The sequence below is a fragment of the Solanum stenotomum genome, chromosome 1 (genome assembly GCF_019186545.1).
Source record: "Solanum stenotomum isolate F172 chromosome 1, ASM1918654v1, whole genome shotgun sequence".
Classification (NCBI taxonomy): domain Eukaryota; kingdom Viridiplantae; phylum Streptophyta; class Magnoliopsida; order Solanales; family Solanaceae; genus Solanum; species Solanum stenotomum.
In genome coordinates, this window is record NC_064282.1 from 254,864 (window position 1) to 265,272 (window position 10,409).

The window sequence follows — 10,409 nt, forward strand, 5'->3', positions numbered from 1 at the left end:
AAGAAAACATTTCTTCCCTTAAAAAATTGCTTTCATTGATTGGTCGAATGAAGAGTATGTATGGTCTTATTTCCTTTTCCTTTACGTGGACCATAAAAGTAGTCAAGTCAAACCAAATCAAGGACGAGGATTTTTCTTCCGAGAGACTAAAATTGTTGGTGAAAAATTATTCCAAGTATCATGCAAACGGTATTAAACTCCATTTAATGGCACTCCTATTGTATGATCACAACTACTGCCTTCTCTTATACACTAGGCAGGTGGTGCCCGTGCCACCACGGCCCAACAATAATAGCTGATGTATTGGTTATAGATACATGAAATGAATGCAAAGGAGCAAAGATGGAATACAAAGAAAATGTGACATAGTGGTTATAGATACATGAAATGAATGTAAAAGAGCAAAGATGGAATACAAAGAAAATGTGTGTGAAGCAGCTGGAAAAAGAAGCAAGAGTGAAAGAATTTTATTGTGCGTTCACTTCCATCTTCCTCTGCGTCTCTTTCTCTCTATTCAGATGATAGCCCTTTGTGTTACTACATCCTTTGAATTCACTTCTGCAACAAATATTAGTTCAGCTAGCATTTGAAAAACAACTATTACATTGTTGAAAAACTGCAGAGTTAACACCAGATGGAGACAATAGGGAAAAACAAGAACTATGCTTTACATTATCTCTAACAATTACACTCCAACTTACACTAAATCAGCACTTACTGTAAAAGAAATTTCTATTTAGAATCACATTTTCCAAATTTGAAATCTTTATTTCATTAACCAACCATATAGAGCAAACCTCACAAGCAAAAACAAAAAAAAAATACTCAAAAATAAAGAACCTAACCTGGAAATTTACTTCTTTTTTTTTAATTTTAGTACATCAAAGAAAATGACAACCATTCATTTCAATAATTAACACACTAACAGACACAGTGTAAAACTTTACCAAAATGCAATATTTGAGAATATGGCGGTTCCCATGTGAGACGCGTTGTGACCACCAGGGTTATGGCTTGGATTCATTATAAAGCCACCATTTGCCCATGAATTTAACTTATAAGTATCATTAAAAAAATAGCAAAGAAAAAGCAAGAACCATAGAGATAATAATAATGCAGTGAAAGGGCGGCTTGGCGCACTAAGATTCTGCTGCCTTTAAATGCCGTCTTTGTTTTTCACCTTCTGTTCAGAAAGTTAACCAAATAAAGCAACTAAGCAAGTTGTGGTGGAAATACCTCTTTGAAGGAGATAACGTTGCTTCTCCACAGCCAGACATCAGAACCCGCATCTGTAGCATCCCAAATGTCATTTCTACGATCATCGCATCTGGATTTACTCCTAGAAACTCACAGGAATTTAAAAGTATTTTTGGATTAGGCTTCTACTAATACCTGTTATGGAAGCAAAAGGAAAGACGGCAAGCACATTACCTCAGCTGAAACTGCTACAGTGTCAAACCAGCGATCAGAGTTCAGAGTCCTTAACACTGGTCTCAATCGGCTGTCAAAGGGCTTGGAATACCCTCTCGATTTATGGATCATAAATATGTCAAGCCTATTGAAGAAAAACAAATGTAAAGTAACCAGTCCTCTACTTTTCTCCAAGAAATAAACTTACAAGGAACAACAAAAACCCACAATCAAATTACAAGGATAGCATTTTGTTAATTTAATCCTATGAAAAAGATTTATCATTAGTACCAGTAATATTGTAATGATAGTGGTCTTAGTCATAATAACATAGACAATGGAGGAAAAAAGGGATAACGGAAAGCAAATCACCGTCAAGATTCAGCAAAATCATAGCAACATGACCAATGCAGCTCATCATGATGAATTAGACACCGTATAAACCAATACAAAGCATGGCTACAAGGTCAATTATGTCAAAATTAATCGAGGAGAGAGCTACTGAATTACCACATCACTATTGAAATCAAGTTTGAAATAAATAAATAAACAATGGATCGAGAGAGTTAGCAAGTAGGTGAAACACACATGTTGATGGAATGCTGCCTGTAACTCTCGCTTATTGAATAAGATTAAAAAGTCATGATTCTCTATTCTAAACTTGAAATTGAACAAACTATAATTACCGATTTACTACACCACTAATTATTGAAATCAAGTTTGAAATGAAGAAATAAACAATGGATCCCACATGATCACAATATTGCTGCAAATGAAATTCTCCTTGAAAAAGTGAGAGAACCTTTTCAGTCGTATAATAGTTATACAACTCCTCAAAGTACTGAGAGTCATAAAAGCAAGTCGAATTGAGATATATCAAGACTAAAAACTAATGAGGATAGCAGTGATACAATGTTCGACTATTTTATTGGGTGATACATGTCTGGAGCACGAGAAGCAGAAGTAAGAACTTAAAACTTGAAATCTAATAAACGTAAAAATACGAGTTGTAAGATGGCATTACGAAAAGTTAAAAACCATGAGCTTAAGTCACGTTTAGTATTAATAATAATAATGAGAACCTTTTTTGAGGAAGTGCCGGAGGTTCTTGTGTGATAACAGCAGCTTGTTTTGAAAAAGTGGCTCTGCACCAAATGAAAACCAAGATGGCCTACCAAATTAACATGATATTTAGAAGGCGAAAGTTTCAAACATTTGAGATACTAAGTTCAAAAGTTCAAAAGCATAAGAGATTTGTGTTTTTTCACAATACATTAGATAACAAAATCCTTAAGTGCGATTTTGTTTAGTTCAAAATCATTCACTGATAAGAAAATAAATCTGTACATTAAACTTAATTACCATATTCAAAAGATTTCAAGTAAAGATTGTCACCTGCATCACCACCATGACCACTTGAGTTTCCGCCCTGTTCTTGATCAGACATAGAACTTCCCATTTGCAGCTTGTTTCTACTACCTAATCCTCTGCCAAAGTCAGGTAAACCACCACCACCATAGCTAGCATTATGAGTTTTTTTGCTTTGTAGCATGTGAAGTCCACTACTGCTTCCTCCACCAGAGCTCTGAGTTGTTGGCTATGATAGGCTGCCTGTTGTTGTTGCTTAAATTCTCATTCTATCTATTGTTTTTAAAGTGTATTATGCCATACAACATATAGAGGAAGAGGGAAAAAGTTAAAAATACTTGAAAGATAAGTAAAATTGCGTGAATTTAATGCTGTACACAAATTTATTGAAGGCAAAATGGCTAAACATGCAAAAGACAGAGACACGGATATAAGGTAAAGCACAAATCGTAGAGAATATGTTCTTAGGACAGAGGCTGAATATGCTGATGAAAAATTGTAACCCAACAGAAAACAACAGCCAAAATGGGCAAGCTTAGGAAACCATAAAATAGTTCTCGGGCTCAAACGAATTATAAAGAAAGCACAATTAAGAAATCAAAATCAAAGCTGCGAGAAGACCCACAATTGGAACAAATCCAAGCTCAAAAAGTTTGTACTTGCTCACTATTGATGAGGAAAAGGTTTTATTGAATAATGTACCGACATGGTCCAGAGAAGGTTTTACATGGGCACAAAATATTATGTTCAGAACAGATTGAAGGTTTAATTCTACCATCCATTATTGGGGGAAATGCATAAAATTTCAAGCAAATTAACAATTGAAGCAAAAAGTCAGTGCATGTGTATGTGTATAATCAGTTTAAGCTCAGCACGATCCTTTCCATGCCAAATCTTTGTTGTGATTTCCTTTTGATAAAGTAAAAAATATGCATCCAAAAATCAAGAAGAAACGAAAATTCCATTGAAATAGAGATGAAAAAAGAGAACTCACACAGCATATATCAGATAGGTCGACTGAAATAGGCTCGAACAAAATCTTCACCAAGCTCGACCCAAAGGAGTGATTGGAAAGAGTAAATCCCAAATTGGAAGAAGAAAATCAAGAATAGAAATCCCGTTAAAGCTATGAAACCCTCCAAATTATAGACATGAATATTTTAGAACACCGCTTGAGGAGACACGAAAAGAAGCAAGAATAGGAGACACGAAAAGACAAAATTAATCTTCAAAGCACACATGACGACGAGCACCAGGTTGTTGTGGACTCTTCTTTAGGCTCAATATAATTTCACATATTTTTTTGAAAAAATTACATAAATTCACAATTTAAGATATTATAATTCTCTCTCGGATACATTCATATTTCCTCTCGGATATATGAGGACGGGACATAATATGGTTTAAACTGAAAAAATCGACCAAACCAATTTTTTTAAAATTTTGGTTTCGGTTTTTTAGTTATTTCGATTGGTTTTGATTTTAGTTTCCAATATTTAAGTTTTTCGGTTTTCGATTTTTAGCTAAAAAATAATTCAGTTAACCGAAAAAACCAAAATTATATGTACCCCTTAATTAAATGTCAGCCCATGCCCAGTCGGCCCATATTCCAATCAGAAATCCCAAAATTGATTTCCCTAACACAGACCACCGTAAGTCATAACTCTCATCTCTCAACTCTCGTTAGTCATCTCGTCTCAGTTACGACTTACGCCGCAACTCGTTTCTCAACTCTCATTTCTCTGCTCGTCGTCCGTCGTCTCTTAAGTCTCAGGCCAGTCGCTACTCCTAGCTCCTCGCTGAGTGCTCGCGCCTCGCAGCCCGCAACTGCTTAATGCTCGCGACTCGAAAGTCAAAGGTCGGTGTTCACTGGCCAATGGCCACTGCTCATCGCGTCTTAAGTATTAATTTCATCTAGAAATCCTTATATATGTTATATTCAATTTCAAGTACGATATGAGTAGTAAGTATTGAGGGGTATGCTTGTAAGTTGTAATTGTCATACCCTGTAAATGTAAGTATGTAATAGCATATATTTAATTCGTTATAGCCAGCAATGGATGTTGGCCATATTGGGTGTCTTAACAGATCTGATAATCTCCAATTTGTTGAGTTTGAAATGTTTAGCTGATCTTGAAGATAGATACATATAGATTAGTGGTGAATGGTTTATTTGTTTGTATATATTGTTAGTATCCCCAGTTATAAAGAGGAGTGTCCAGTTCTGGGGATATGCAAAAAAATATGACCATTTATGGGGATATGCACTTGTTTCAATACCTCTTCTGGAAATATGCAAAAGAATATGACCATTTCTGAAGCCCTATTATTTCAATTTACTAAAATTATCCAGATGGCACTGCCCACAGGCCACTGGTAATTAAATTTGGTTAAACCAAAAATCGAACCGAAATAAGTCGTACTCAAATGTTAAAAATCGAACCGAATTGAATTTATTTCAGTTTGGTTTGGTTTCACATTTTTGCCAAACCAAAAACCAAAAAATTGAACCGAAATTTACAAACCGAACCGAACCGACCAAATGCCCAGCCCTTCATACATCTATCCCCTCTCGAATACATTCCTCCCCCGAAGTAACATGTCATTTGCAATGTATTGGACAATCAGGGAATGTATTTGAGAGCAATGAAAAATTTGAGATTTTTGTAATTGAGAAAACTTTCTGGATATGATGTAATTAGCCTCCAAAGATATGAGATTTCTGTACTTTATATTATTTTTTTCTTTAGTAAGCAACTTCAATATATTACTTTATAATCTATTTCAAATTGTCATACAACATAAATGTGTCGTTTACAACCTAAATTGAGAAAGTTGAATTCTAAAAAATTCTATGCAACAAGGAAATAGAGAATTGCGTTAGATTATGAGTTAAAACATTTCGTGTTCGAAGAATACATAAAATGTTGATATCTTTGAAAAAGTTCATCGATCTTCATATATATTCGCAAGTGGTATCTATTTTCCACAATGTTATTATCTTTGTTTTGTAATGTTTGCACCATAAGTTTTGCATCTGATAAAATACTAATCATTGATCAATCAATTCATAAAGTCTTTCAAATCTCTATTGCTTCAACTTAAGTATATTGTGTTTGTAATTGAATTTGTCGATGAATTTTGTGATACATTTTATTATTGTCTTCGATAAATGGAAATACTTAAAAAATTGATTTATAACTTCACAACAATAAAAACAATCAAGAAAGCAACTTTATTTCTATATACAATAACAATTATCGTAATGCTATATTCTAAATATTAAAAGTATTTATTAAAAAAAAAAAATTGAACTCCACAACAATAAAAATAATCATGAAAGAAACTTTATTTCTATATACAATAACAATTATCGTAATGTTATATTCTAAATTACATTAATTAATTTTTTTGATACTACACTTTTAATATCATGCCGTAAAGAAAATTCTAAATCTTACCCTCACAAAATAACCAATATACTTTTTTTCAGGTTGTTTTTTCCTAATTTATTTTTTAAAAAGAAAAATTTCTTCCTCTATATTTCTCAACAAAGTCTTTTTCTATTGACATTTTTCTTATGTTGTTCTTCTTTATTTTTTAACTACTCATTTTTCTTTAGTTTGAATTTTATTATTCATTAGAATTTGAATGTTAAATGTTTTCCTTGTCAAATTTTCTCTGTTAAATAGTTTATCATATTTGATATTAAGAAAATATAGAAATGAAAATTTTATATTTTTTAATCTTTCGATGAATACATTATCAAATTATTGATTTCTTGATAGTCAAACATTGTTCATTCTTTTAGTCACGAAATTTGATATTATCTTCAAATTAATTAAAAAATACTGATACATCATTTTAAAGACTATTTTTAATCAAGAAACGAATTTAGTGGTCATATTATGTAACATAATATTAAAAATATGTTTATGCAATAATCCTTTAAAGTATTTCTAGGAACAAAATATTAACTATTCGAACAAATTTTATTTTAATTAGTTCAAAATTTTCTTTCTAAAATATGTCAAAACAAGCTTAGCATTTATTATTGTTTGTAAGAAGTTAACTAATAAAAACTCTTCATTTTAACAAAATTACAATAATATCCTTATGGGCTCATAACAAAAGTTAAAACATGTATGGATTCTTCTAGATTTTCATTTTGACCATTAATTATACAATTATTATTTTTCCCTTAAATGATGTTAAAATTGCTAAAATGCCATTGGCCGTCCTTCTCATTGCTCTTCTTTATAATAGAAATATATACATTTCTCAACAAAGTCTTTTTCTAACATTTTCTTTTGTTGTTCTTCTTTATTTTTTAACAACTCATTTTTCTTTAGTTTGAATTTTAATATTCATTAGAATTTGAATGTTAATTGTTTTCCTTGTCAAATTTCTCTGTTAAATAGTTTATCATATTTGATATTAAGAAAATATAGAAATGAAAATTTTATATTTTTTAATCATTCGATGAATACATTATCAAATTATTGATTTCTTGATAGTCAAACATTTTTCATTCTTTTAGTCACGAAATTTGATATTTTCTTCAAATTAATTAAAAAATACTGATACGTCATTTTAAAGACTATTTTAATAATCAAGATACGGATTTAGTGGTCATATTATGTAACATATATTAAAAATATGTTTATCTAGGAACAAAATATTAACTATTCAAACACATTTTGTTTTAATTAGTTCAAAATTTTCTTTCTAAAACTAGATATAGGACCCCGTGCCAGCACGGGGCCCAATATATATATATTTTTTTATTTTAATTTATGTCATATTATGGAATTTGAGAAGTTATTGAAATTTTTATATGATTTTAAAAATATTTTAAATTTTTAGCTATTGTGATTTGTAGTACTTTTTTTTAACATAATTTTGAAAAAAATATTTATTACTCTGTTTGTTCTAATTTATGTGGCACACGCAGAATTTTAAATATTAAGCATTTTTTATATGTCTCTTTAATATATTAAGTTGTTAATTATTGTATTTTATTGTACATTTTGAACCTAATTTTTTAATAATATATGTTATTTGCCATGTCCCAATTTATGTGACATTAATTGATAGATTTGTTAGAGTCGAGAGATTTATTTTGTTAATAATTGTAATTTATAGTTTTTTTTTCCGTCAATTTCAAACAATATATGTTGTTAATTGATAGAATACTTTTAATGTAATTTTTTTTAAAAAATATGTGTGACTCTTCATGTCCCAATTTATGTGGCACATGTAAAGTTTTGACAATTAACCAAAATTTTAATACATTTAAAAAAATATTTTTAAGTCGTTAAATTTTAAGTAATAAGTAATTTAAATTGTTGTATTATTTATTACAATTTATAATACTTTTAAAGTAGTTAAAATATTGTACAATTTATTATGATTTATAACACTTTTTTTTAAAATTTATGTCATATTATGGAATTTGAGAAGTTATTGAAATTTTTATATGATTTTAAAAATATTTTAAATTGTTAGCTATTGTGATTTGTAGTACTTTTTTTAACATAATTTTGAAAATAATTTTTATTAATCTATTTGTTCTAATTTATGTGGCAGATGCAGAATTTCAAATATTAACCTTTTTTATATGTCTCTTTAATATATTAAGTTGTTAATTATTGTATTTTATAGTACATTTTGAACCTAATTTTTTAATAATATATGTTATTTGCCATGTCCCAATTTATGTGGCATTAATTGATAGGTTTGTTGGAGTCGAGAGATTTATTTTGTTAATTATTGTAATTTATAATTTGTTTTTCGTCAATTTCGTCGACTATTTTTTTTATTAATTATTGTAATTTATTGTTTCTTTTTCGTCAATTTCAAACAATATATGTTTATAATATAATCCATTTTTGTGGTACCAATAGAATTTAGAGAGTCAATTAAATTTTGTATATAAGTTTTAAATAATTAAGCTGTTAATTATTGTAATGTATAGTATTACTTATAGTATTTTTAAATATATTTAAATATTATATGTTAGGTTTTTTATCCTAATTTATATGGCATTGATAGAATTTAAAGTGTCAAATAATTGTTAATTATTGTAATAGATAATATGGAGTATTTAAGTTATGTATAGTATAGTATAATTAATATATAATATGTAGTATTTAAGTGTTATATTATGGAATTTGAGAAGTTATTGAAATTTTTATATGATTTTAAAAATATTTTAAATTGTTAGCTATTGTGATTTGTAGTACTTTTTTTTTTACATAATTTTGAAAAAAATATTTATTACTCTATTTGTTCTAATTTATGTGGCACATGCAGAATTTCAAATATTAACCCTTTTTTATGTCTCTTTAATATATTAAGTTGTTAATTATTGTATTTTTTAGTACATTTTGAACCTAATTTTTTAATACTATATGTTATTTGCCATGTCCCAATTTATGTGGCATTAATTGATAGATTTGTTGGAGTCGAGAGATTTATTTTGTTAATTATTGTAATTTATAGTTTCTTTTTCGTCAATTTCAAACAATATATGTTGTTAATTGATAGATTTTTTGGAGTGGACTTTTTTTTTTATTAATTATTGTAATTTATTGTTTCTTTTTCGTCAATTTCAAACAATATATGTTTATTATATAATCTATTTTATGTGGTACCAATAGAATTTAGAGAGTCAATTAAATTTTTTATATAAGTTTTAAATAATTAAGCTGTTAATTATTGTAATGTATAGTATTACTTATATTATTTTTAAATATATTTAAATATTATATGTTAGGTTTTTTATCCTAATTTATATGGCATTGATAGAATTTAAAGTGTCAAATAATTGTTAATTATTGTAATAGATAATATGGAGTATTTAAGTCATTTATAGTATAGTAATTAATATATAATATGTAGTATTTAAGTGTTATATTATGGAATTTGAGAAGTTATTGAAATTTTTATATGATTTTAAAAATATTTTAAATTCATAACTATATATTTCAATGTACAAGATTTTGATAAAATAAAATCTTTAAAGTTAAATTATAATGTTTTTGAAATTTAAATTATTAAAACATATATAATGATTTTATAGAAAAAAATAATATCATATAAAATTAAATGAAAAAGGATAATAAATTCAACTTTTACCATGATAAGGTTGAAGAATATTATTTAAGTGGAAGGAGGTGGGGCCCACTTATATATTTTATATAGTAAGTATTGGACATTTGTAATGATTTAATTGGGACAATGGTAGTAAATCCTAGACTCTTCTAATATATAGTAATATGTCAGAACAAGCTTAGCATTTATTAACAAAATTACAATAATATCCTTATGGGCCCATAACAAAAGTTAAGACATGTATGGATTCTTCTAGATTTTCATTTTGACCATTAATTATACAATTATTATTTTTCCCTTAAATAATGTTAAAATTACTAAAATGCCATCGATCGTCCTTCTCATGGCTCTTCTATATAATATAGAAATTATTATATTATTATAGGAAGGAATTAGGAATCCATATAAATATTCACTTAGCTACAGGGTAAATAAATAAAAGTTAATTAAAGACAATGATAAGGCAGCACATACTGAGGTGGTAGTTACATGATTATTATCCTCAATATTATCAA

General features: G+C 28.4%; 1 long non-coding RNA gene across 1 annotated transcript; it reads right to left on the reverse strand.

Moving 5' to 3' along the window:
* Positions 1 to 272: 272 nt before the first annotated feature.
* On the reverse strand, positions 273 to 3,934 carry LOC125878155 (uncharacterized). Its single transcript, XR_007447731.1, has 6 exons — positions 3,773 to 3,934; positions 2,806 to 3,051; positions 2,493 to 2,581; positions 1,432 to 1,555; positions 1,237 to 1,339; positions 273 to 558 (listed from the first exon to the last, which is right to left on the reverse strand). It is a non-coding gene; the product is annotated as an uncharacterized LOC125878155 (long non-coding RNA).
* Positions 3,935 to 10,409: the final 6,475 nt, after the last annotated feature.